Source organism: Pleurodeles waltl, chromosome 2_2 (assembly GCF_031143425.1).
Source record: "Pleurodeles waltl isolate 20211129_DDA chromosome 2_2, aPleWal1.hap1.20221129, whole genome shotgun sequence".
NCBI lineage: Eukaryota > Metazoa > Chordata > Amphibia > Caudata > Salamandridae > Pleurodeles > Pleurodeles waltl.
The window spans coordinates 1,165,406,960-1,165,434,481 of record NC_090439.1 but is presented as its reverse complement, the minus strand read 5'-3'; the positions used below and the strand labels follow the sequence as shown (position 1 = coordinate 1,165,434,481).

The window sequence follows — 27,522 nt, the reverse complement described above, 5'->3', positions numbered from 1 at the left end:
GTCTCTGTGCACTTTACCACTGCTAATCAGTGCTTAAGTGCAAGTGCTCCCTATTTAGCTTGTACTGTTGTTTGGTTTATCCATGAGTGTCTACCAACACTGCTGGCGGCTTTGGACCCTGGAGTTTTCGGCCCTCAAGGCTAAACTGCTTTTGACAAAAATGAAATAACATAAGCTATCTCAGATACGCAAAATGTTCTTATGGAATATGCCAGACCTAATGGAGATGTTACGCAGGGCCTGGAAAAGGGACTTAGGAGAACTCGAGGAGGAGAACTGGAGGGAGGCTTTGGCGGCACCCAGGGAGGCAGTAATCGCTATATGTTAGACCCTGCAGGTATTTTGGCGTGTCTCCCCTGTCTTTTTGCCTTCTAACCTCCTGTTTTTATGATATACTGGACTCCGTTTATGCTGGTTTATTGTCTCTGCGCACTTTACCACTGCTGATCAGTGCTCAAGTGCAAGTGCAAGTGCTCCCTATGTAAATTGTGTTGGTGATTGAGTTATCCATGATTGGCATATCTGATTTACTGATAAGTCCCTAGTACAGTGCACTAGAGGTGCCCAGGGCCTGTAACTCAAATGGTACTAGTGGGCCTGCAGCACTGGTTGTGTCACCCACATTAGTAGCCCTGTAAACATGGCTCAGACCTGCCACTGCAGTGTCTGTGTGTGCAGTTTTAAACTGCCAATTCGACCTGGCAAATGTACCCACTTGCCAGGCCCAATCCTTTCCTTTTGGTACATGTAAGACACCCCTAAGGTAGGCCCTAGGTAGCTCCATGGGCAGAGTGCAGCCTACTTAAAAGGTAGGACATGTACTGGTGTGTTTTACAGTAAAATACTGCCAAAGTCGGTTTTCACTGTGCAAGGCCTATCCCTCACATGTGGGCTGCCTTTAAATATCCTTAAACTGCAAATTCCCCTTGAGATCGGATACAAATGTGGAGTTCAGGCTCTCTGAACTCACCATGTAAAAATACATCTTTTATTGGAGTTGGTTTTTAAATTGTCTGTTTGAAAATGCCACTTTAAGAAAGTAGGCATTTTCTTGCTTGAACCATTCTGTGACTCTGCCTGTGTGGGTTCCGCATCTTGGTCAGTTTGACAGTTTGGCTGTTAACACCTCTTCTCTAGACAGTGACACTAAATGGGGCAGGGTGTGGCCTGCATATCCTCATGAACCATCTGAGCTACAAGGGAGGGAGGAGTGATCATTCGCACCTGAAAGGGCTGTGCCTGCCCTCACACAATGTAGTATCCGACCCCCTGGTGTGTATCTGGGGCCTGGCCAGGACAGGGAAGGATCTTGCAAACACTTGAGATTTTGCTTTGAAGTTTGCCAACTTCAAAGGCAGAACAAGGTATAAGAAGACCCAAAACCCCCAGACTTTTCAAATCTTTCTTGAATCAAGATGAGCCTCTGACAAGGAGAACAGCTGGAGGAGGAGCACTGTCCCTTTGCTGTGTTGCTTTGCTGGACTGGCCTGCAGTTGCTGCTTCTGCCTTTAAATAGTGCACAGGGTGAACTTTGCTGTGTGTCCTTGTAGGAAAGTACCATCTTGCCTGGCATGTTACCCCCATTTTTCACTGTATATATGTTGTTTTAGTTGTATGTGTCACTGGGACCCTGGTAACCCAGGGCCCCAGTGCTCATAAGTGTGCCTGAATGTGTTACCTGTGTAGTGACTAACTGTCTCACTGAGGCTCTGCTAATCAGAACCTCAGTGGTTATGCTCTCTCATTTCTTTCCAAATTGTCACTGACAGGCTAGTGACCATTTTTACCAATTTACATTGGCTTACTGGAACACCCTTATAATTCCCTAGTATATGGTACTGAGGTACCCGGGGTATTGGGGTTCCAGGAGATCCCTATGGGCTGCAGCATTTCTTTTGCCACCCATAGGGAGCTCTGACAATTCTTACACAGGCCTGCCACTGCAGCCTGAGTGAAATAACGTCCACGTTATTTCACAGCCATTTTACACTGCACTTAAGTAACTTATAAGTCACCTATATGTCTAACCTTTACCTGGTAAAGGTTAGGTGCAAAGTTACTTAGTGTGAGGGCACCCTGGCACTAGCCAAGGTGCCCCCACATTGTTCAGAGCCAATTCACTGAACTTTGTGAGTGCGGGGACACCATTACACGCGTGCACTACATATAGGTCACTACCTATATGTAGCTTCACCATGGTAACTCCGAATATGGCCATGTAACATGTCTATGATCATGGAATTGCCCCCTCTATGCCATCCTGGCATTGTTGGTACAATTCCATGATCCCAGTGGTCTGTAGCACAGACCCTGGTACTGCCAGACTGCCCTTCCTGGGGTTTCACTGCAGCTGCTGCTGCTGCCAACCCCTCAGACAGGCAGCTGCCCTCCTGGGGTCCAGCCAGGCCTGGCCCAGGATGGCAGAACAAAGAACTTCCTCTGAGAGAGGGTGTGACACCCTCTCCCTTTGGAAAATGGTGTGAAGGCAGGGGAGGAGTAGCCTCCCCCAGCCTCTGGAAATGCTTTGTTGGGCACAGATGTGCCCAATTCTGCATAAGCCAGTCTACACCGGTTCAGGGACCCCTTAGCCCCTGCTCTGGCGCGAAACTGGACAAAGGAAAGGGGAGTGACCACTCCCCTGACCTGCACCTCCCCTGGGAGGTGTCCAGAGCTCCTCCAGTGTGCTCCAGACCTCTGCCATCTTGGAAACAGAGGTGCTGCTGGCACACTGGACTGCTCTGAGTGGCCAGTGCCACCAGGTGACGTCAGAGACTCCTTGTGATAGGCTCCTTCAGGTGTTAGTAGCCTTTCCTCTCTCCTAGGTAGCCAAACCCTCTTTTCTGGCTATTTAGGGTCTCTGTCTCTGGGGAAACTTTAGATAACGAGTGCATGAGCTCAGCCGAGTTCCTCTGCATCTCCCTCTTCACCTTCTGATAAGGAATCGACCGCTGACCGCGCTGGAAGCCTGCAAACCTGCAACATAGTAGCAAAGACGACTACTGCAACTCTGTAACGCTGATCCTGCCGCCTTCTCGACTGTTTTCCTGCTTGTGCATGCTGTGGGGGTAGTCTGCCTCCTCTCTGCACCAGAAGCTCTGAAAAAATCTCCCGTGGGTCGACGGAATCTTCCCCCTGCAACCGCAGGCACCAAAAAGCTGCATTACCGGTCCCTTGGGTCTCCTCTCAGCACGACGAGCGAGGTCCCTCGAATCCAGCGACGCTGTCCAAGTGACCCCCACAGTCCAGTGACTCTTCAGCCCAAGTTTGGTGGAGGTAAGTCCTTGCCTCACCTCGCTGGGCTGCATTGCTGGGAACCGCGACTTTGCAAGCTACTCCGGCCCCTGTGCACTTCCGGCGGAAATCCTTCGTGCACAGCCAAGCCTGGGTCAACGGCACTCTAACCTGCATTGCACGACTTTCTAAGTTGGTCTCCGGCGACGTGGGACTCCTTTGTGCAACTTCGGCGAGCACCGTTTCACGCATCCTCGTAGTGTCTGTTTCTGGCACTTCTCCTGGTGCTACCTCCTTCAGTGAGGGCTCTTTGTCTTGCTCGACGTCCCCTCTCTCTGCACGTCCAATTTGCGACCTCCTGGTCCCTCCTGGGCCCCAGCAGCGTCCAAAAACGCCAAACGCACGATTTGCGTGTAGCAAGGCTTGTTGGCGTCCTTCCGGCGGGAAAACACTTCTGCACGACTCTCCAAGGCGAGAGGGATCCGTCCACCAAAGGGGAAGTCTCTAGCCCTTTTCGTTCCTGCAGAAACCTCAGCTTCTTCTGTCCAGTCGAAGCTTCTTTGCACCCGCAGCTGGCATTTCCTGGGCATCTGCCCATCTCCGACTTGCTTGTGACTTTTGGACTTGGTCCCCTTCTTCCACAGGTACCCTAGATTGGAAATCCACATTTGTTGCATTGCTGGTTTGTGTCTTTCCTGCATTATTCCTCTAACACGACTATTTTGTCCTTAGGGGAACTTTGGTGCACTTTGCACTCACTTTTCAGGGTCTTGGGGAGGGTTATTTTTCTAACTCTCACTATTTTCTAATAGTCCCAGCGACCCTCTACAAGGTCACATAGGTTTGGGGTCCATTCGTGGTTCGCATTCCACTTTTGGAGTATATGGTTTGTGTTGCCCCTATCCCTATGTTTCCCCATTGCATCCTATTGTAACTATACATTGGTTGCACTGTTTTCTAAGACTATACTGCATATTTTTGCTATTGTGTATATATATCTTGTGTATATTTCCTATCCTCTCACTGAGGGTACACTCTAAGATACTTTGGCATATTGTCATAAAAATAAAGTACCTTTATTTTTAGTATAACTGTGTATTGTGTTTTCTTATGATATTGTGCATATGACACTAAGTGGTACTGTAGTAGCTTCACACGTCTCCTAGTTCAGCCTAAGCTGCTCTGCTAAGCTACCATTATCTATCAGCCTAAGCTGCTAGACACCCTATACACTAATAAGGGATAACTGGGCCTGGTGCAAGGTGCAAGTACCCCTTGGTACTCACTACAAGCCAGTCCAGCCTCCTACATTGGTTGTGCAGTGGTGGGATAAGTGCTTGAGACTACTTACCACTCTTGTCATTGTACTTTTCATAAGAGAAAAATATACAAAACAAGGTCAGTGTATATACACATAGCCAAAAAGTTTTGCATTTCCTCTTTTCACTCTTTTCTAAGTGCTGAAAAGTACTTCTAAAACTTTCAAAAAAGTTCTTAAAAGTTTAAAAAGTTTTTTCTGTCTTTCCAAAAAGTTCTGAAAACTTTTTTCTTTTTCTATCACTTTAACTCTCTCTAAAAAATGTCTGGCACAGGAAAAAATGTTGAACTGTCCAAACTTGCATATGATCACCTTAGCTGGAAAGGAGCAAGGAGTCTCTGCATAGAGAGAGGTTTGAGTGTAGGGAAGAATCCTTCCTTAGAACTGTTAATTAATATGCTTAGAGTACAGGATAAGGCCATAAGTGCCCAATCTGTAGAAAAAGTAGCTAATGGTTCTCAATCTGATCCAGGGACTCCCCCAGGAAAAGGTTCAGGAAAGAAACTTCTCAGCCTGCCCATTACTAGACAGTCTAGCATAGTTGGTACAGAGGTTGAATCACACCATACTGATGGTGTGCTCTCACATTATGCTGGTAGCCAAGCTGTTAGGGAGCCCTCTGTAAGGGACAGGTCTCCTTCTGTTCATTCCCATCATACCTCTGTATCTAGAAATGTCCCTCCCACCCACCCTGATGACAGATTGTTGGAAAGGGAGCTCAATAGATTGAGAGTGGAACAAACCAGACTGAAGCTCAAGAAGCAACAGCTGGATTTGGATAGACAGTCTTTAGAAATAGAGAGGGAAAGACAGAAGTTGGGTTTAGATACCCATGGTGGCAGCAGCAGTATTCCCCATAGTCATCCTGCAAAAGAGCATGATTCCAGGAATCTGCACAAGATAGTTCCCCCTTATAAGGAGGGGGATGACATTAACAAGTGGTTTGCTGCACTTGAGAGGGCCTGTGCTGTACAGGATGTCCCTCAAAAGCAGTGGGCTGCTATCCTATGGCTATCATTTACTGGAAAAGGTAGGGATAGGCTCCTTACTGTAAAAGAAAATGATGCTAATAATTTCCAAGTTCTTAAGAATGCACTCCTGGATGGTTATGGCTTAACCACTGAACAGTACAGGATAAAGTTCAGAGAGACCAAAAAGGAGTCTTCACAAGACTGGGTTGATTTCATTGACCAGGCAGTGAAGGCCTTGGAGGGGTGGTTACATGGCAGTAAAGTTACTGATTATGACAGCCTATATAACTTAATCCTGAGAGAGCATATTCTTAATAATTGTGTGTCTGATTTGTTGCACCAGTACTTGGTGGACTCTGATCTGACCTCTCCCCAAGAATTGGGAAAGAAGGCAGACAAATGGGTCAGAACAAGGGTGAACAGAAAAGTTCATACAGGGGGTGACAAAGATGGCAACAAAAAGAAGGATGGTAAGTCTTCTGACAAGGGTGGGGACAAATCTAAAAATGAGTCTTCATCAGGCCCACAAAAACACTCTGGTGGGGGTGGTGGGTCCAAATCCTCCTTTAATCAGAACAAGGAAAAGAAACCATGGTGCTATTTATGTAAAATAAAAGGCCATTGGACAACAGATCCCAGTTGTCCAAAGAAAGGCACCACAGCTCCTACCACTACTACCCCTACTGCTACACCTAGTGTCCCTACTAATAGCAGTGGTGGTGGGAGCAAACCTACTAATAGCCAATCCAAGGGAGTAGCTGGGCTCACTTTTGGTAATTTAGTTGGGGTTGGTCTGATTAGGGAGACCACAGAGGCTACTTTAGTCTCTGAAGGGGCTATTGATTTAGCCACTTTGGTTGCTTGCCCCCATAACTTGGAGAAGTACAAGCAACTAACCCTAATAAATGGTGTTGAGGTCCAGGCCTACAGGGACACAGGTGCCAGTGTCACAATGGTGATTGAGAAACTGGTGCACCCTGAACAACACATACTTGGACACCAGTACCAAGTAACCGATGCTCACAACATAACACAAAGCCACCCCATGGCTGTTGTAAATCTCAACTGGGGGGGGGTAACTGGTCCAAAGAAAGTTGTGGTAGCTTCAGATTTACCTGTAGACTGTCTATTAGGGAATGATTTGGAGACATCAGCTTGGTCAGATGTGGAGTTGGAGGCCCATGCAGCAATGCTGGGCATCCCAGGGCATATTTTTGCTTTGACAAGGGTTCAGGCCAAAAAGCAAAAAGGACAGGGAAGCTTGGATCCTGGAACAATGGACCAAGTGCTCCCTAGATCTAGGGCTAGTAGAAGCAAACCACTTCCTACTATCCCTCCCTCTACAGTGGATTCTAATTCTGAGGAAGAAGAATTCCCTCCCTGTGCAGAACCTACACCAGAGGAGCTGGAAGCAGACACTGCTGAGCTTTTGGGTGAAGGGGGGCCTGCCAGAGAGGAGCTGAGTGTGGCACAGCAAACCTGTCCCACATTAGAGGGTCTCAGACAGCAAGCTGTCAAACAGGCTAATGGGGATGTCAGTGACTCTCACAGAGTTTACTGGGAGGACAACCTCTTGTACACTGAGCATAGGGATCCTAAACCTGGAGCTGCCAGGAGATTAGTGATTCCTCAGGAGTACAGAAAGTTCCTCCTAACACTGGCACATGACATTCCCCTAGCTGGGCACCTGGGTCAAATGAAAACTTGGGACAGATTGGTTCCATTGTTTCATTGGCCTAGGATGTCTGAGGACACAAAGGAATTTTCTAAGTCCTGTGAAACCTGTCAAGCCAGTGGCAAGACAGGTGGCACTCCAAAGGCACCCCTTATCCCACTGCCTGTGGTTGGGGTTCCCTTTGAAAGGGTAGGGGTTGACATAGTTGGCCCCCTTGACCCTCCTACTGCTTCAGGCAATAGGTTTATCTTGGTGGTAGTGGACCATGCCACAAGATATCCTGAAGCTATTCCTTTAAGGACCACTACAGCTCCTGCAGTGGCAAAGGCCCTCCTGGGAATATTTTCCAGGGTGGGCTTCCCAAAGGAAGTAGTATCAGACAGAGGAAGCAATTTCATGTCTGCATACTTAAAGGCCATGTGGAAGGAGTGTGGTGTAACTTACAAGTTCACAACACCCTATCATCCACAAACAAATGGACTGGTGGAGAGATTTAATAAAACTCTCAAAGGCATGATTATGGGACTCCCTGAAAAACTCCGCAGGAGATGGGATATCCTTCTACCATGCCTCCTTTTTGCCTACAGGGAGGTACCCCAGAAAGGAGTGGGCTTCAGCCCCTTTGAACTTCTTTTTGGACACCCTGTTAGGGGTCCACTCACACTTGTAAAGGAGGGTTGGGAACAACCTTTAAAAGCTCCTAAGCAGGATATTGTGGATTATGTACTTGGCCTCAGATCAAGGATGGCTGAGTACATGAAAAAGGCCAGTAAAAACCTTCAGGCCAGCCAAGAGCTCCAGAAGCAATGGCATGATCAGAAGGCTGTTTTGGTTCAGTACCAACCAGGGCAGAAAGTGTGGGTCTTGGAGCCTGTGGCCCCAAGAGCACTCCAAGATAAATGGAGTGGACCCCACACAATTGTTGAAAAGAAGGGTGAAGTCACCTACTTGGTTGACTTAGGCACTGCCAGGAGTCCCCTTAGGGTGCTCCATGTCAACCGCCTGAAACCCTACTATGACAGGGCTGATCTCACCCTGCTCATGGCAACAGATGAGGGACAGGAAGAAGACAGTGATCCTCTACCTGATCTCTTCTCTTCCACAGAACAAGATGCTCTTGTGGAAGGTGTAGTTTTGGCTGATTGTCTTACTGCTGAGCAGAAAGATAATTGCATAAATCTCCTGGGACAATTTTCAGAACTCTTCTCTACTGTGCCAGGCACCACTTCTTGGTGTGAGCACACTATAGATACTGGAGACAGTTTACCTGTCAAAAGTAAGATCTATAGGCAGCCTGACCATGTCAGGGACTGCATAAAGCAAGAAGTTCAGAAAATGTTGGAACTAGGAGTGGTTGAGCACTCTGACAGTCCATGGGCTTCTCCTGTGGTACTGGTACCAAAACCCAATTCTAAAGATGGAAAGAAGGAAATGAGGTTTTGTGTAGACTATAGAGGTCTCAACTTGGTAACCAAAACTGATGCTCACCCTATACCCAGGGCAGATGAGCTTATAGATACACTGGCATCTGCCAAGTATCTAAGCACTTTTGATTTGACTGCAGGGTATTGGCAGATCAAATTGTCAGAAGATGCTAAACCTAAGACTGCATTTTCTGCCATTGGAGGACATTACCAGTTTACTGTAATGCCTTTTGGTTTGAAAAATGCACCTGCCACTTTTCAGAGGTTGGTGAACACAGTCCTGCAAGGGCTGGAAGCTTTCAGTGCAGCATATTTGGACGATATAGCTGTCTTTAGCTCCAGCTGGGATGATCACCTGGTCCACCTATGGAAAGTTTTGGAGGCTCTGCAAAAGGCAGGCCTCACTATCAAGGCTTCAAAGTGCCAGATAGGGCAGGGTAAGGTGGTTTATCTGGGACACCTTGTTGGTGGGGAACAGATTGCACCACTTCAGGGGAAAATCCAAACTATTATTGATTGGGTTCCCCCTACCACTCAGACTCAGGTGAGAGCCTTCCTAGGCCTCACTGGGTATTACAGGAGGTTCATTAAGAACTATGGCTCCATTGCAGCCCCTCTTAATGACCTCACATCCAAGAAAATGCCTAAAAAGGTATTATGGACAGCAAGCTGTCAGAAAGCTTTTGAGGAGCTGAAGCAGGCCATGTGCTCTGCACCTGTCCTGAAAAGCCCTTGTTACTCTAAAAAAAATCTATGTCCAAACTGATGCATCTGAATTAGGAGTAGGGGCAGTCCTATCACAACTTAATTCTGAGGGCCAGGATCAACCTGTTGCTTTTATTAGTAGCAACGAGAAAAGCGTTGGTCTGCCATTGAGAGGGAGGCCTTTGCTGTGGTCTGGGCTCTGAAGAAGTTGAGGCCATACCTGTTTGGCACTCTCTTCATTGTTCAGACAGACCACAAACCTCTACTTTGGCTAAAACAAATGAAAGGTGAAAATCCTAAATTGTTGAGGTGGTCCATATCCCTACAGGGAATGGACTATACAGTGGAACATAGACCTGGGAGTAGCCACTCCAATGCAGATGGACTCTCCAGATATTTCCACTTAGACAATGAAGACTCATCAGGTCATGGCTAGTCTTATTGTCCTTCATTTGGGGGGGGGGGGGGGTTGTGTAGGAAAGTACCATCTTTCCTGGCATGTTACCCCCATTTTTCACTGTATATATGTTGTTTTAGTTGTATGTGTCACTGGGACCCTGGTAACCCAGGGCCCCAGTGCTCATAAGTGTGCCTGAATGTGTTACCTGTGTAGTGACTAACTGTCTCACTGAGGCTCTGCTAATCAGAACCTCAGTGGTTATGCTCTCTCATTTCTTTCCAAATTGTCACTGACAGGCTAGTGACCATTTTTACCAATTTACATTGGCTTACTGGAACACCCTTATAATTCCCTAGTATATGGTACTGAGGTACCCAGGGTATTGGGGTTCCAGGAGATCCCTATGGGCTGCAGCATTTCTTTTGCCACCCATAGGGAGCTCTGACAATTCTTACACAGGCCTGCCACTGCAGCCTGAGTGAAATAACGTCCACGTTATTTCACAGCCATTTTACACTGCACTTAAGTAACTTATAAGTCACCTATATGTCTAACCTCTACCTGGTAAAGGTTAGGTGCAAAGTTACTTAGTGTGAGGGCACCCTGGCACTAGCCAAGGTGCCCCCACATTGTTCAGAGCCAATTCACTGAACTTTGTGAGTGCGGGGACACCATTACACGCGTGCACTACATATAGGTCACTACCTATATGTAGCTTCACCATGGTAACTCAGAATATGGCCATGTAACATGTCTATGATCATGGAATTGCCCCCTCTATGCCATCCTGGCATTGTTGGTACAATTCCATGATCCCAGTGGTCTGTAGCACAGACCCTGGTACTGCCAGACTGCCCTTCCTGGGGTTTCACTGCAGCTGCTGCTGCTGCCAACCCCTCAGACAGGCAGCTGCCCTCCTGGGGTCCAGCCAGGCCTGGCCCAGGATGGCAGAACAAAGAACTTCCTCTGAGAGAGGGTGTGACACCCTCTCCCTTTGGAAAATGGTGTGAAGGCAGGGGAGGAGTAGCCTCCCCCAGCCTCTGGAAATGCTTTGTTGGGCACAGATGTGCCCAATTCTGCATAAGCCAGTCTACACCGGTTCAGGGACCCCTTAGCCCCTGCTCTGGCGCGAAACTGGACAAAGGAAAGGGGAGTGACCACTCCCCTGACCTGCACCTCCCCTGGGAGGTGTCCAGAGCTCCTCCAGTGTGCTCCAGACCTCTGCCATCTTGGAAACAGAGGTGCTGCTGGCACACTGGACTGCTCTGAGTGGCCAGTGCCACCAGGTGACGTCAGAGACTCCTGCTGATAGGCTCCTTCAGGTGTTAGTAGCCTTTCCTCTCTCCTAGGTAGCCAAACCCTCTTTTCTGGCTATTTAGGGTCTCTGTCTCTGGGGAAACTTTAGATAACGAATGCATGAGCTCAGCCGAGTTCCTCTGCATCTCCCTCTTCACCTTCTGATAAGGAATCGACCGCTGACCGCGCTGGAAGCCTGCAAACCTGCAACATAGTAGCAAAGACGACTACTGCAACTCTGTAACGCTGATCCTGCCGCCTTCTCGACTGTTTTCCTGCTTGTGCATGCTGTGGGGGTAGTCTGCCTCCTCTCTGCACCAGAAGCTCCGAAGAAATCTCCCGTGGGTCGACGGAATCTTCCCCCTGCAACCGCAGGCACCAAAAAGCTGCATTACCGGTCCCTTGGGTCTCCTCTCAACACGACGAGCGAGGTCCCTCAAATCCAGCGACGCTGTCCAAGTGACCCCCACAGTCCAGTGACTCTTCAGCCCAAGTTTGGTGGAGGTAAGTCCTTGCCTCACCTCGCTGGGCTGCATTGCTGGGAACCGCGACTTTGCAAGCTACTCCGGGCCCTGTGCACTTCCGGCGGAAATCCTTCGTGCACAGCCAAGCCTGGGTCCACGGCACTCTAACCTGCATTGCACGACTTTCTAAGTTGGTCTCCGGCGACGTGGGACTCCTTTGTGCAACTTCGGCGAGCACCGTTTCACGCATCCTCGTAGTGCCTGTTTCTGGCACTTCTCCGGGTGCTATCTGCTTCAGTGAGGGGTCTTTGTCTTGCTCGACGTCCCCTCTCTCTGCAGGTCCAATTTGCGACCTCCTGGTCCCTCCTGGGCCCCAGCAGCGTCCAAAAACGCCAAACGCACGATTTGCGTGTAGCAAGGCTTGTTGGCTTCCTTCCGGCGAGAAAACACTTCTGCACGACTCTCCAAGGCAAGCGGGATCCGTCCACCAAAGGGGAAGTCTCTAGCCCTTTTCGTTCCTGCAGAAACCTCAGCTTCTTCTGTCCAGTCGAAGCTTCTTTGCACCCGCAGCTGGCATTTCCTGGGCATCTGCCCATCTCCGACTTGCTTGTGACTTTTGGACTTGGTCCCCTTGTTCCACAGGTACCCTAGATTGGAAATCCACAGTTGTTGCATTGCTGGTTTGTGTCTTTCCTGCATTATTCCTCTAACACGACTATTTTGTCCTTAGGGGAACTTTGGTGCACTTTGCACTCACTTTTCAGGGTCTTGGGGAGGGTTATTTTTCTAACTCTCACTATTTTCTAATAGTCCCAGCGACCCTCTACAAGGTCACATAGGTTTGGGGTCCATTCGTGGTTCGCATTCCACTTTTGGAGTATATGGTTTGTGTTGCCCCTATCCCTATGTTTCCCCATTGCATCCTATTGTAACTATACATTGGTTGCACTGTTTTCTAAGACTATACTGCATATTTTTGCTATTGTGTATATATATCTTGTGTATATTTCCTATCCTCTCACTGAGGGTACACTCTAAGATACTTTGGCATATTGTCATAAAAATAAAGTACCTTTATTTTTAGTATAACTGTGTATTGTGTTTTCTTATGATATTGTGCATATGACACTAAGTGGTACTGTAGTAGCTTCACACGTCTCCTAGTTCAGCCTAAGCTGCTCTGCTAAGCTACCATTATCTATCAGCCTAAGCTGCTAGACACCCTATACACTAATAAGGGATAACTGGGCCTGGTGCAAGGTGCAAGTACCCCTTGGTACTCACTACAAGCCAGTCCAGCCTCCTACAGTCCTGCTTGAGAAAGTTCTCCAGGGGCTTGGAGTAGAGGTTGCCTCCTGTTGAAAGTCTCAGAGACACCAAAGACTTACGTTTCCTCAACCTGCAGCACTGTGAACTGTGTGTTTTGTGCTGCTGAAGAGGAGAAACCACTACGATGCCGCTGGCCTGCACCGTGACCTGCCAACACCGCACGGAGTTGCATTGCCCCGCTTGGCACCATGACCCTGGTCCCACCGGCGCAGTGATCGGACGACTTCACCGACCCGCTGCTCACACTGAGGCCTGTGGGCCCTGCACTCCAGCATTGCGTGCTCACACAACAGCCTCGTCATCCGCATCGCTGCTGCTCCTGCTGAGGTACACAAAGCACCGTCCTGTCCCCCACCGTAGCCCTGGTCCACCAATGCCAACATCATCGACTCCAGTGTCGACACCAAGCATCCTGCCTACACCGTGGCCTGTGGACAACGCTCGTGAGGGTCATGTAGCACAGTCCCACACTGCTGACTTGGGCCTACCGGTGACTGCATTTAAGCAACGATGACGACGCTGCCTGTACCGTGACCTGGTAACACAGCACGACGCCCTGCATATGTGGCCCGCATATGTGACGCCCTGCTTCACACCTTATCCGTGGTCTCACCGCCGCCTCTGGATGCTGTCACAGAGCCGCTGCCTGCACCGTGCCCTGTGGGCACCACATGTCACATCATCCCACTTCACACCACAGCCCAGACGCCAACCACGCCAGCGCTCCTGACTTCATCAGCTCGGAGTTTGATCTGCAACACATGTGACTTCAAGGGCGTGACGACTCTTGCACCAACTCTGGAACAGACACCGTGACGTCAGCGACACCACTCACCGCGAGGATCACAACGCCCTGCAAATCGAACGTCATGTTTGCGTGTCTTCCCTACACCGTAGCTGGCCCACGACGCCGCTATCGGCCTGAACTTTGTTTTGTTGTTCACTACGCCGTGATAGCCCCAGGTGGAGCTATCAACTTCAAGGAACTCTGTTTTTGAGTAAATCTTACAGAATTCATATTTTTATTACTGTATGTTGGATTTATATCATATTTGGTCTTGTTTTATATAGATAAATATTGGCTATTTTTCTAAAACAGGTGGGGTGTCCTTTTGTAGTGTTTTCACTTATTACTGTGTGTTAGAAGCAAATGCTTTACACATTGCTTCTGAGATAAGCCTGACTGCTCGTGCCAAGCTACCAAGGGGGTAAGCAGAGGTTATCTGAGTGGGTATCTGCCTTATCCTGAGTAGAGTGAGGGCCCCTACTTGGACAGGGTGCAAACAGACTGCCAACTAGAGGCCCCATTCCTAACAGGGGAAATGTGAAGCACCCCCACCCAGGACAGGCTTAGTTTCTGGCCACAGCGAACACAAAGGCTCTCACCCCATGTGGTCAGAAACGTGTATGAAAGTGGCAGACTGGCTCAGACTGGTCAGTTCTGCACCAGTAGTTTGGTTAACTAAATAGGGGGCAGCTCTAAGATTCCCTCTGTGTGCATTTCTCCATAAATCCCACACTGGCATCAGTGTGGGTTTATAGGGTTGAGAAGTTTGATAACAAACCTCACAGTATTCAGTGAAGTCGTTATGGAGCTGCAGAGTTCATAATGACAAACTCCCAGACCATATACTTAATATGGCCACACTTCACTTATAAAGTCTAAGAATGGGCTTGGAGACTGTAGGGGCATATTGCTCATGCAGCTATACCATCACCTGTGGTATAGTGCACCCGTCCTTTGGGCTATAAGGCCTGCTAGAGGGGTAACACCTATGCCACAGGCAGTGGTTTGTGAAGAGGCACCCTGAGAAGGGGGTCATGTCGATTTTTCTCCACACCAGCACACACGAGCTGCAAAGGCAGTGTGCATGTGCTTGGTGAGCGGTATTCCTGGGTGACATAATTCGTGCTATAGCCCTTGGGGACCTTCCCTGGCCACAGGGCCCTTGGTACCATGGGTACCTTTTACGAGGGACTTCACTGTGTGCCAGGGGTGTGCCAATTGTGAAAACAAAGGCACAGATTTTGGGAAAGATCACTGGTGATGGAGCCTGGTTAGCAGGATCCTATCACATTGAAATTTGGAATCAAAACTAGGCAAACAGTGGGGGGAGGGAGAGGGTTAACCATGCCAACAAGGGCACTTTCCTACACCCTTGCTGAATCAGTTCAAGAAGGACCTCAAGACATGGCTGTTCGACTATTCAGCCAGCCCCCCTACTCCCCATCCAAGCAGCGCCTTGAGACCCCAATGGCTGACAAGTAGCACTTTAAAAATATTTGATTTATTGAGACTCATGCACCCACTCAGATTCATGCATGCACTGATAGAATCCCTTCGTTACGCATGCACGCCCTCACAGACCGACTGCAGTACTCATGAGTGAGTGACCCACTCACAGAGAATAATGCACACACAAACCCACTCCAACACTCATGCGCGCACTGACAGACACACTTGTCAACTTTTGCACACACATCGACTCGTAGGCTCATGCACCTACTCACAGAACCACTCAGCTTCATGCATGCACTTACAGACCAAGTGAGGTACTCGTGCACGCTCACAGAACCACTGATATTGAAGCATTTGGTAAGAAACAATCATTTAATGTGCATTTTAAATGTGGTGGTGTGCATTGAATGTCTGCTTTTGTTTCGCGTATTCACAACATATTTGTAAATTTTAAATTGAAAAAAAATTAAAATACTAGTGTTTGGGGAAATAGGCTGGCTCTGAAAAGAGACTGCGTTTATTGTGCAGTGGCTGACAATTACACATAATGCCAAATGCAGTTTTTCAGGTTGGAGAGAAACACCCTGTTTCCTTTGTCTGTATGTGAACTCTTTCACTTCTATAGATTCCATCCATGGCAATGCAAAGGTTTGTTGTAGATCAGACCCATGTTGTGTTTACTTAGTATGCAGAAATAATTTGATTAACCTGCTTCTTGGATTTGTTTTTCTGTTGGACAGAATACGGTTGACCATTTCTATTTCTGCCTTTGACATATGTTGAAAAATACCAAGGCAGACTGAGAAAAAAAGTACCATTAATTGTGCAAAGAAATCCTTCATCAGGATTTTCAGTCCTAGCCCAGTAAGCATGCCCAGGACATTACCACCACAGTGAACAATCATGATGTCAGGGGGTTGGAAATCTCCAATTCCTTTTACCAAAGACAGCAATTGATGCCACTTTAAACCTCTCTGGCAGGTCAAACTTATGTCCACATTTGGCAAATCAAGCTCCCTCTCAGTGCCACTCTTTATAGCACACTCATTAGCACTGAACACAAAGTAGTGACCTAGAATCAACACTCTAAGCATTCTTTAGGCAATCATGAATAGCTCAAGGTGGAAGGCTGGAGGTGTAGCAGATATTTTAAATTGAAAGACTAAAATGGAGGGCATGAGTTGTTTGAACAAAAAATAAAATTCATATCATTGGATGGTGTTAATATGTGGAAACTTACAATTAAGTTGTGTTTTTTTACAGTAACTACGTCTGTGATAGTGCATTAAACAAAAAAATGTAATGTAGTATTGGATATGGTTACAATTGGAAAAAGTCAAGCACAACTCCTGCATTTCAGTTGCACAGTAATGTGCAGTTTGTAAAATATATGGGCTATGTTTTAACTTGTGGTTCTAGTGGGTTGCTATGGAAACCCTGCCCAAAGATTGGTGTGTGATAGGCTATTAAAGAGAGAGTCCAATATTTAATTAGTGTTATCATGAAACAATGATGAGGTGTCTTCCTATTTCTTTATAAATAGTAATATAGTTTTAAAGTATAAAAAATAGTAAGCTAGGTTTGAAGAACAATGCTCTTTTTGGGTCCAGTAGGTGGACTCGCTTCTCTTCCTTAGAGGGATTCAGGGGAGCAAAGAAAGTGGGCAGGGTGACAGTCTGTACAAAATACAGTGGGGTCGCCACATTTAATTGAAGATGCACGGATGCGAAGCACCACTTTATCAGGAAAAACTATGAGATATGGAGGCTTCAATGGCAAGGCCTGCAGCTCACTCACCTTCCGGGCAGATGTTATGACCACACAAAATGCTCTTTTGTTTGTGAGCAGCCTGAGGGGACAGTTATGAAGTGGCTCAAACGGGGCACACATCAGAAATCTAAGAGCCAAGGTGAGACATAATGAACGGGGTAGGGGGAAAACTTGTACAAGCCATTTTAAAAACCTATTTACAATAGGGGACTTAACCAAGAGGGTTGGTGTGAGGTGGGCTCAGTGGTATAGAGAACTCAGACGCGGATTTTAGGGCCCTATAAGGGCATAAGCACAATTTATTTATTATAGTAGGGTGATTGTAATTATAATGACTGTGATTCTTCCCAATTTCTCTTTGGAGGATTTCTGGTGAAAGCTTGGGTGGCTTTTCTGAGACTTTAATGTTCTTTCTTTTTCCTTTTAGGTGGCGTTCTCCAGACAGCTTCTTCTTGGTTCCCGTGGGCTCTCGGAAAAACAAGAGGATATGTCCAGGTAAGTAGGAGGGTAATTTGATATCTCTATGATCTGTTAGTACAGGTGTGGGGGTGTGAGGGAAGGACCTACAGGAGGCAGTGTATTAACTGAGATTAGGCAACAAAGGAGGGAGCGGGCTATTCAAGTGGCTATTTTAGGCTGGTGACAGGGTAGGAAGGTGATCAGTGGTTTCCCGGTCCCCGGCACCCAAAACAACCTGCCCCGTTCCCTTTATGCCCTCCCCGGTCTTCTTTCTTCCTTCCACCGCCCCCTTATCCCCCTTCTGTCGGTTTCCCTTGAATATAGCCCTGTACCTTGTTCAGCCACGACCCTCCTGGGTCGTGGCAGGGCTCCTCTCCTCCTCGAGGCTTTTCCTCTGCTCCACTGCTTGGGCTGGGTTTCCGCTCCTCGTCACTCGTTCCGGTTGTCTTCTCTCCCTGTTCTGTTGTTTCCTCCACGTCTTCCTCTTCACCGGCGTTCGTTATACCGCGTTCGGCGTCTCCCTTTATTCTGGCGTCCTCGCGTTCTTCTGGTGCGGCAACCCGGAAGTCCGGTGCCGACAGGGTGCTCCGCCCCCACGCGTCTCCTTGGTGACGCTGGACGGGGACGGAGGAGGTGCGCGATCGTCGCCATGTCAGAGCGTCGGTAGGCGAGGTGGACGAAACCCACCTACACACCCCATCCCAGGAACGGGACTGGTATAGGACCGTAGAATCCGGGCAGCGGGAGAGAAAGTCAGCGGGGCACTGGCTGGACCCAGGGATGTGACGGACCTGAAAGGTAAAGGGCTGGAGTTCAAGGAACCAGCGCAACACCCGGGAATTAGTGTCCTTATGAGAGGCTAACCAAGTCAATGGGGCATGATCAGTATAGAGGACGAAAGGCCGACCCAAGAGATAATACTGTAGACACTCAATCGCCCATTTTATGGCAAGGCATTCCTTCTCAATAGTGGGGTAGTGAGTTTCCCTTGATAATAACTTACGACTAATATAGACGATGGGGTGGTCATGTCCCTGATCGTCGGGCTGTGCTAGGACTGCTCCCAGGCCGACGTTGGAAGCGTCGGTAAAAAGGTGGAAGGGTCTAGAAAAATCAGGACATCTCAATACTGGCTCGGTTGAGAGGGCCTCCTTGAGTAATTGAAAGCCTTGAAGTTGAGAAGGAGAAAAAGAAGGAAGGGTGGCAGGGTATTGCTTCTTTAACAAATCTGTGAAGGGGGCAGTAATGGTGAAATATTGCGGAATGAATCTACGATAATACCCCACCAACCCCAGGAAAGAACGAAGTTCCTTTTTGGTTCTGGGGAGGGGTATCCATCTAATGGCATCTACTTTATCTTTCTGAGGACGCAAAACTCCCATACCAATTACATACTCGAGATATGCTATTTGGGTTGGCCCTAGAACACACATTGTAGGATTGGCGGTAAGGCCTGCTCTCGCTAGGGTGGAGAACACTTTCTCTATGTGTTGTAGGTGTTCTGTCCAGGTTGTACTAAAAATGACAATATCGTCCAGATAGGCTGCAGTGAACTCTTGGAAGGGCCGTAGGAGTCGGTCCATCAAGCGTTGGAATGTAGCAGGTACACCGTGAAGCCCAAAGGGAAGGGCGGTGAAATTATAAAAACCAGAAGGGGTTGCGAACGCCGTCTTTTCTTTGTCGTTTGGGGCTAAGGGAATCTGCCAATATCCTTTCGTTAGATCAATGGTGGACATGAAAGTGCATGTCCTATCTTCTCTAGTACCTCGTCTACCCGGGGAATAGGATATGCATCGAAGAGCGATATCTCATTGAGCTTTCTGAAGTCGATACAAAACCGGACAGAGCCATCCGGTTTCGGAACTAAGACGACAGGGGAACACCACGGACTCGTGGAAGGTTCAATGACGTTTAAAGATAACATTTTTGTTATCTCCCCCTCTATAAGAATCTTTCTCGCTTCGGGAATTCGGTAGGGCCGTAGGCGTACGGTTTGGCCCTCGGGTGTCCGAATATGATGTTGAACCAGAGACGTTTGCCCGGGGAGTTCGGAAAAGAATTTAGAATGTTTTTGTATTAACTCGAGTAATTGACGTTTCTCAGTGTCCGGTAGGGAATCATTGACACAAGGGTTTATTTGTTTTTCTGGTTGGAGGGTGGGACATAGGTCTAGCCCTAATGAGTTGGTCGGTGTTACTAGGTATCCCTTAGCAGGAAGACCACTATTGTTCCCAGGATTTTCCCATTTTTTAAATAAATTAATGTGATAGATTTGAGTCCGTTTGGGGTGATCGTTTAGTTCAATCAAGTAAGTAACAGGGGTGACTGCTTTTATTACTCGATACGGCCCTTGCCATTTTGCCAGTAACTTATGTTCAGAGGTAGGTCGCATGATCAATACCTGATCGTTGGGTTGAAGAACCCGCAGTCTGGTGCCCTGATCATAATAGTTTTTTTGAGTTTCTTGGGCTTTTTCCAAATGGTGTCTTACATCCTCCCAGACCGTCTGGAGTTGTGTCTTTAAATTGTGGATATAATCTAGGAGGGGTCTCTCTTCATTGTTCTCTTCCTCCCACAACTCTGCCGCCATGTATAGTAAATTACGGGGCTGTCTCCCGAATACTAGTTCAAACGGACTGTGCCCAGTAGAGGACTGCTCATGTGTCCGTATTGCATAGAGCACTAGGGGTAGTTTCTGATCTCAGTCTTTTCCCGAGTCGCTTACTATCTTCCGCAAGAGAGTTTTAATGGTGAGGTTATACCGCTCCACTAAACCATCTGTTTGTGGATGATATACCGCTGTTTTTATTTGGGTAATTCCTAGAGTTTTACATATCTGTTTCATGAGCCCAGATATGAATGGTGTCCCTTGATCGGTAAGAATTTCTTCTGGGAAACCAACCCGTGAAAAAAATGTTATCATGGCTTGTGCAACAGCTTTGGTAGTGGTAGTAGTAAGAGGGATAGCCTCAGGATATCTGCTGGCATAATCAACCAGAACGAGGATATGGGTGTGGCCCTTAGTAGATGGTAAAAGAGGTCCGACCAAGTCCATGCCTACTCTTCTGAAAGGAGTATCGATAATTGGTAGGGGATGTAACGGGGCTCTCCTAGTTGCTCCTGGTTCGACTAGTTGACACTTTGGGCATTGGGTACAGTATTTTCGGATATGGGCATAGACTCCCGGCCAGTAAAAACGTCTCAATAGGTATTCCTCTGTTTTCTCTCGGACATAATGGCCTCCTCCTGGCTGGTTATGAGCTAGGAACAAAACCTGAGTCCGGTAAGGCTCACAAACTACTAGTTGTTTCTTCTCGCCATTTACTGTCGTGGAAACTCTATATAGAAGGTCCTTATGGACTATAAAGTGTGGACCTACCTCTCTGGTAGAGTCACTTTTGACACTTCTCCAGGCGTGCTCGAGGGTGGGATCCTCGCGTTGGCTTACTCTAAACGACACTGGGGCGCTGGTTATATTGGCCACTGTTTTCTCTATATTCTCCTGTCTTTGATTAAATGCATATTTTCGTTTTTCTGCCTTTTTTTCTTTTCGGGTTAGTTTTTTTCGTTCTGGGGGGCCATAAATTGGAGTATTACTAAATGGAGCGTCTACCCACCAACCATCGATAGGGTTGGATTTCCGTATTTGATCTAAGAGGTCATGAAATCACAGATAATCAGTCCCAATGACGCAGTCTTCTTTCAAATTATCCATGAGTCCCCTGGGGAGGAAGTCATGATAGGTGTCCCACTCCACTTCTACCAACTCAAGGGGATACTTAGCTCGGTCCCCATGGATACAACATATAGTCACCCACTGGTCGGTGGCGGGCTTTACAGATTTGACTACATCTCGGCATATAACTGATTGACTACACCCGGAGTCAATCAAGGCTGTGACCAATTGTCCATTTATTCGCAGGGCGTGTTTGAATGACTTATCTCCCTTCCCTATGCACAACACTCTCCCTCGAGTAACCCCTATCTCCATTGGTTCCACTCCCTCATGCTTCTTTGGACACCCTCGGGCTATGTGGCCCCACTCCCCAAAACTGAAACACTGGGGTTGTTGCATGGGGTTTCGATCTGTACTCCGGGAGGATCCGGGCTCCTCAAGGGTTCGTCTAGTTGTATATTGAGGAGGAGTGATGGGTATTTTGTTCAGGGGTCTGGAAGTTTGGCTTTTAACGTCCACCGACTGGTGATAGGCACAAGCCAAATCGATGGCTAGTTCGGTGTCGATTTTAGGGTGCTGTCTTATCCAATTCCGGGTGCTTCTAGGAAGGGAATCCAGATATTGCTCTAAAATGATGGCCTTAATGACGTCTTCGCGGTTAGTCCCCAAGGGTCCCAACCACTTCAGTCCTAGGTCCTTCACCCGGTAGTAAAATGTACGTGGATCTTCATTCTGACCCCATTTAACTTTGCGGAACTTCATCCGATAATATTCAGTATCATGCCCCACTCTCTCAAGAATACTCTTCTCAATGTCGAAATAAGGGGTGGTGCCACCGGGATTTGCAGCCTGATAGGCGGACTGGAGGGTGCCTGTTAAGAGGGGAGCGATGTATTGGCCCCATCGGTTTTCAGGCCATTGAGCTGATGAGGCCACTCTTTCAAAGTTCGTAAAAAAGGAGTCGGGATCCTCACCCTCTTGATATTTTTGTAGTACCGAGCTAGGCACATTCGGATGTACCTTGCTGGCAGCAATGGTATCGGTCAATTTTTGAAGGGCGGTCTCATGAACTAGTTGATTATTGGCCATTATAGTGGCCTGACTTTTCAGGGTGGCTTGGAGGGCCTCTCGGTCTTCTCTGGCCTCCCTTTGTTGTGCCTCCCACACTAGTTGGAGGTGGCGTTTACCCTCCGCCAGTTGTCCCGTTCCCTTTATGCCCTCCCTGGTCTTCTTTCTTCCTTCCACCCCCCTTATCCCCCTTCTGTCGGTTTCCCTTGAATATAGCCCGTACCTTGTTCAGCCACGACCCTCCTGGGTCGTGGCAGGGATCCTCTCCTCCTCAAGGCTTTTCCTCTGCTCCACTGCTTGGGCTGGGTTTCTGCTCCTCGTCACTCGTTCCGGTCGTCTTCTCTCCCTGTTCTGTTGTTTCCTCCACGTCTTCCTCTTCACCGGCGTTCGTTATACCGCATTCGGCGTCTCCCTTTATTCTGGCGTCCTCGCGTTCTTCTGGTGCGGCAACCCGGAAGTCCGGTGCCGACAGGGTGCTCCGCCCCCACGCGTCTCCTTGGTGACGCTGGACGGGGACGGAGGAGGTGCGCGATCGGCGCCATGTCAGAGCGTCGGTAGGCGAGGTGGACGACACCCGCCTACAGTTGGTCAGGCGGCCGCAGAAAAGTAGATAAAGCAGACTGATAGCCCTCAAGAGTGCCCAGACCCGAGCTCTGCTGGGCAAGGGACAGAATGAAAAGAACATCAGAAAGGGAAGCAGAAAGAAGATCTAGTAACTTATCTGTACAATATTTTACAAAGCTTTGCCAACAGCAGGCATATACCACTTTTATGGAAGAAAGCCTGGCTGCTAAAACAACATTACAGACTTTGAGAGGAAGGTTGTCAACTGTCCTCACTCCATCTCCACACATAAAGGTGCAGAGTGGACCGGTTCGGGTGAAGAACCCTCCACTGCTGCTGAGACAGAAGATCCTCCCATAGAGGAAGCTTGATCGGAGCATGGATGCTCATTTTCAGAATTGGGATTCCAGACTCTCTGTGCAGTCTGGAGCCACACGGATTACTTGTGCCTCGTCGTCCTTGATCTTCTTGAAACATCTGGTCAGAAGTGAAATGGGCACAAAGACATACAGAAGGCCTGATCTCCGCTCGCATCAAAAAGCATTGCTGAACAATTGCGGTCTTGCAAACTCCAATGCGCAATACTGTTGATATTGCACGTTCTGTTGGAAGTTGAACAGCTCTAACCATGGCCCTCCCCATTGCAGAAAGAGTTTTTGCGCCACCTCCGAATGGAGATGTCACTCGTAATCCGCTAGGCATCAATGGCGGAGTTTGTCTGCCAATTGTTCAACCACCAGGGTTATGCCCTGCTGTTCCAGCCATGTTCAGAGACGCAGGGCCTTTTGACAAATGGTCCACGACCCCACCCGCCTTGCTTATTGCAGTGCCACATGGCAGTTGTGTTGTCCATGAACACCTGCACTAACTTCCCCTTTACAGAGGGAAGATCTGCTTTAAATGCTAGCCGGATTGCCTATAGCTCCAGGAAATTGATGTGGAGTCTGGATTCCGCCAGACACCAGAGTCCTCTAATCTCCAACTATCTGGGATGGCCGCCCCATCCCAGCAGTGTGCACTTGTGAAAAGCGTGAGACCAGTCCCTGCCAGCCTGCCGCAAACCAGACAAGTTGCTGGCCACATGGGGAGAGTGCCTTTGTCACTATGTGGCCAGGAACAAAGCCTGTACTGGGTGGAGGTGCTTCACACCTCCCCCTGCAGGAACTGTAACACCTGGCGGTGAGCCTCAAAGGCTCACCCCTTTTGTTACAGCACCAAAGGGCATCCCAGCTAGTGGAGATGCCCACCCCTCCGGCCACTGCTCCCACTTTTGGCGGCGAGGCTGGAGAAGATAATGAGGAAAACAAGGAGGAGCCACCTACCACTCAGGACAGCCCCTATGGTGTCCTGAGCTGAGGTGACCCCTGCCTTGAGAAATCCTCCATCTTGAGTTTGGAGGATTCCCACAATAGGATTAGGGATGAGCCCCCCTCCCCACAGGGAGGAGGCACAAAGAGGGTGTAGCCACCCTCAAGGACAGTAGCCATTGGCTACTGCCCTCACAGACCTAAACTCACCCTTAATTCAGTATTTAGAGGCACCCCAGATCCCAGGAAATCAGATTCCTGCAACCTGAAGAAACTAGAAGGACTGCTGACCTACAAGCCTGCAGAGAAGACGGACGACGACAACTGCTTTGGCCCCAGTCCTACCGGCCTGTCTCCAACTTCGAAACCCTGTAACTAGCGGCGCAGCCGACAGGGACCAGCGACCTCTGAAGCCTCAGAGGACCACCCTGGACTAAAGGACCAAGAAACTCCTTTGAACAGCGGCCCTGTTCAAAACCAGCTACTTCTTTGCAGCAAAGAAGCAACTTTCAAAGACTGCGCTTTTCCCGCCGGAAGCGTGAGACTTCACACTCTGCACCCGACGCCCCCGACTCGAGATCCAGAGAACAAACACCACAGGGAGGACTCCCCGGCGACTGCGAGCCAGTGAGTAACCAGAGACAACCCCCCCTGAGGCCCCACAGCGACGCCTGCAGAGAGAATCCAGAGGCGCCCCCTGACCGCGACTGCCTGTAACAAGGGACCCGACGCCTGGAACCAACACTGGATCCGCAGCCCCCAGGACCTCAAGGAACCGAACTTCAGCACAGGAGGAGACACCCAGGCGACCCTGTGCCTTGCCCATTGGCTGTCCCGAGTAGCCCCTCTGTGCCTGCTTGCACCGCTAGAGTGACCCCTGGGTCCCTCCATTGAAACCAATAGAATACCCAACGCCTGCTTTGCACACTGCACCCAGCTTCCCCTGTGCCGCTGAGGGTGTGTTTTGTATGCCTACTTGTGTTCCCCCCCCAGTGCTCTACAAACCACCCCCTCGGTCTGCCCCCAAGGACGCAGGTACTTACCTGCTGGCAGACTAAAACCGGAGCAACCCTGTTCTCCATAGGCGCCTATGTGCTTTGGGCACCTCTTTGACCTCTGCGCCTGACCGGCCCTGAGCAGCTGGTGTGGTAACTTTGGGGTTGCCTTGAACCCCCAACGGTGGGCAGCCTATGCCCCAGAACTGAGACTTGTACGTGTTTTACTTACCTCCTAATCTAACCTTTACTTACCTCCCCCAGGAACTGTTGATTTTTGCACTGTGTCCACTTTGAAAATAGCTTGCTGCCATTTTTACAAAGACTATATGATATTGCTTTTATTCAAAGTTCCTAAAGTATCTAAGTGAAGTACCTTACATTTAAAGTGTTAACTGTAAATCTTGAACCTGTGGTTCTTAAAATAAACTAAGAAAATATATTTTTCAATATAAAAACCTATTTGCCTGGAGTAAGTCTTTGAGTGTGTATTGCTCATTTATTGCCTTTGTGTGTACAGCAAATGCTTAACACTACTCTCTGATAAGCCTACTGCTCGACCACACTACCGCAAAATAGAGCATTAGAATTATCTACTTTTGCCACTATCTTACCTCTAAGAGGAAACCCTTGGACTCTGTGCACACTATTTCTTACTTTGAAATAGTATATATGGAGCCAACTTCCTACACATGACCCCAGAGGTTCACACTCATACTAAAGTCTTCTTCCCACCTCAAGGGTTTTGTGAATCCTAAGGACTTGCGGTTATTACTCCCTATCAGTTGGTGGATACTGCTCAGAACTCCGAGGCTCCAGCTCACTGTTAGGTGCCTTTGGATTCCAGCTCATCTTCTAAGCACCTGATTTCCTATGGGGAGACTGGATAAGAAGAACCAGTTTTTTCAGCCATACATTGTGAGTCATAAAACTTCTTGGTACTTGAAATCTTTATTCTCCGAATCCAGAGGGTAAAATACATTGCGTATGTTGTTTATCATCAGACAACCACAGGAGGTCTCATGTTTTTCCTTCACTTTCATTTGCCTGTCATTGAAAGTCTTACTGTTACAGAAGCGGCAGCCTCCACTTCGTATGTTCTGGAGAACGTAGCAAGGGTGAAAAGGACACTTTGCGATTTCATACCTGAAACGCCTAGAAAGGCTCAACCACGTTGTCATTCTAAAGTCTGCTCTGAGCAGGGGAAAAGGCTGTAGAGTGCTGTTTACTGTCCCCAGTTCCCATCTCAGCCAGACCTGTATTTTCCTACTTGTATCTTGTATCATACAAAAGTTAAGTACTTCGAAATTGACTGAGGTTTACCTTCCATTAGGGAAACCTTTCAAAAGTCTGTGTATGGATAACTATCTTCCATGGGCCACTACTTTGCCATGCAATCAGCCACAACATTTTAGTTCCACTACTTGAGGAAGTCATGGACTTGTTTATGGCCTACTTGACACCTTTATCTGATGTCAGAACATGCTAGGTCTGCTGTTTGCCAATTGACAAGTGGATTATAGTGCCCACAGTTCATATAATGGCGGATGGAACATATGCCATGTTGTCACAGAGTACCTTGTGTGGCAAAACTTTAAAGACTTGAACTGATTTTTAAGTTCTTTTTAGAGAACATATGTATAGTAAACAAGGACAACCCCGATTGACCACAAGAACCACAGTCTGTGTAATAAGTCAAACAAATGTCATGTGGGACCTATTCAATAACATTTCTAATTGTTTTGATAATATGCAAACTCAATTAGTAACTTGTATCTTAACCAATACTTTTGAAAAGTGGATACAGGACTTTATCTTGTATTGTGATGGTTTCACATATTTACTATAAGATGTGAAAATAAACATTATGCAAGATATTGTGTCCCATGCCCTTTTTCAATAACTTGGTTAGTAATTGGGTTTTCACACTTTCGAAGCAAAAGTAGAAGTGCTGGTGTCAGGGAGATGATTTGAAGCATGAGCGCTTTAAGGACAGTCGGGCTAAGCCCAAGTCCTTGGGCCATTCTATGGCCTCAAGTCGCTCTCAATCCTCTGACGTGGCTACAGAAGTGGGTTCCAGCTGTGCAAATTCCCTCCCAACCCCTGCGCTGTGTGTGCTTCCCAGCCTCTCTATCTCAGAGCGAGGTACCCAGAGACCTCGTGGGTCTGGCGGTCAGCAGTCTGTTCAGTGTGCAACCCCCTGACAGCTGCAGTCTCTAAGTCCTCCTAATATGCCTTCTTAACACCATGTGCATCCAGGTGGTGGAGGGCTCTCTGAATGCCAGGGCCGAGTAACTCAACTGTCAAGGTCTAAAGGATCGTGAACAGCATCTCTACCTAGAGGGGGCGCAAGTTCAATTTCAACAATGGTGAGAGCCTTGATTACATCAGTTAGCATTCGCCGAGAATGCAGAATGTCAGCAGATCTGCACCCTGGAGTTTTCAAAATGGCTATGGCTCAGATGCTTATCTTCTCAAGTGGAGCACAGGCCTCCTGTATGCATTTCTGCCCATACCAATCCTGCCCACAGTTCTCAAGAATTACTTGGCCCAAATCATCCTTGTGGCTCCAGGCTGGGCACAGAGTGTCTGTTATATTGACCATGGCAACTGGTCGTCTGATCATGCTGC

At 48.2% G+C, this 27,522-nt stretch overlaps 1 long non-coding RNA gene across 2 annotated transcripts in view; it reads left to right on the top strand.

Moving 5' to 3' along the window:
- Positions 1-27,522, top strand: part of LOC138275000 (uncharacterized) — a 95,484-nt gene that overhangs the window by 41,003 nt on the left and 26,959 nt on the right. For both annotated transcript variants that reach the window (XR_011200403.1, XR_011200402.1), the window contains exon 3: positions 17,250-17,317. This is a non-coding gene — a long non-coding RNA (uncharacterized lncRNA). The remainder of the gene's footprint in view (positions 1-17,249; positions 17,318-27,522) is intronic.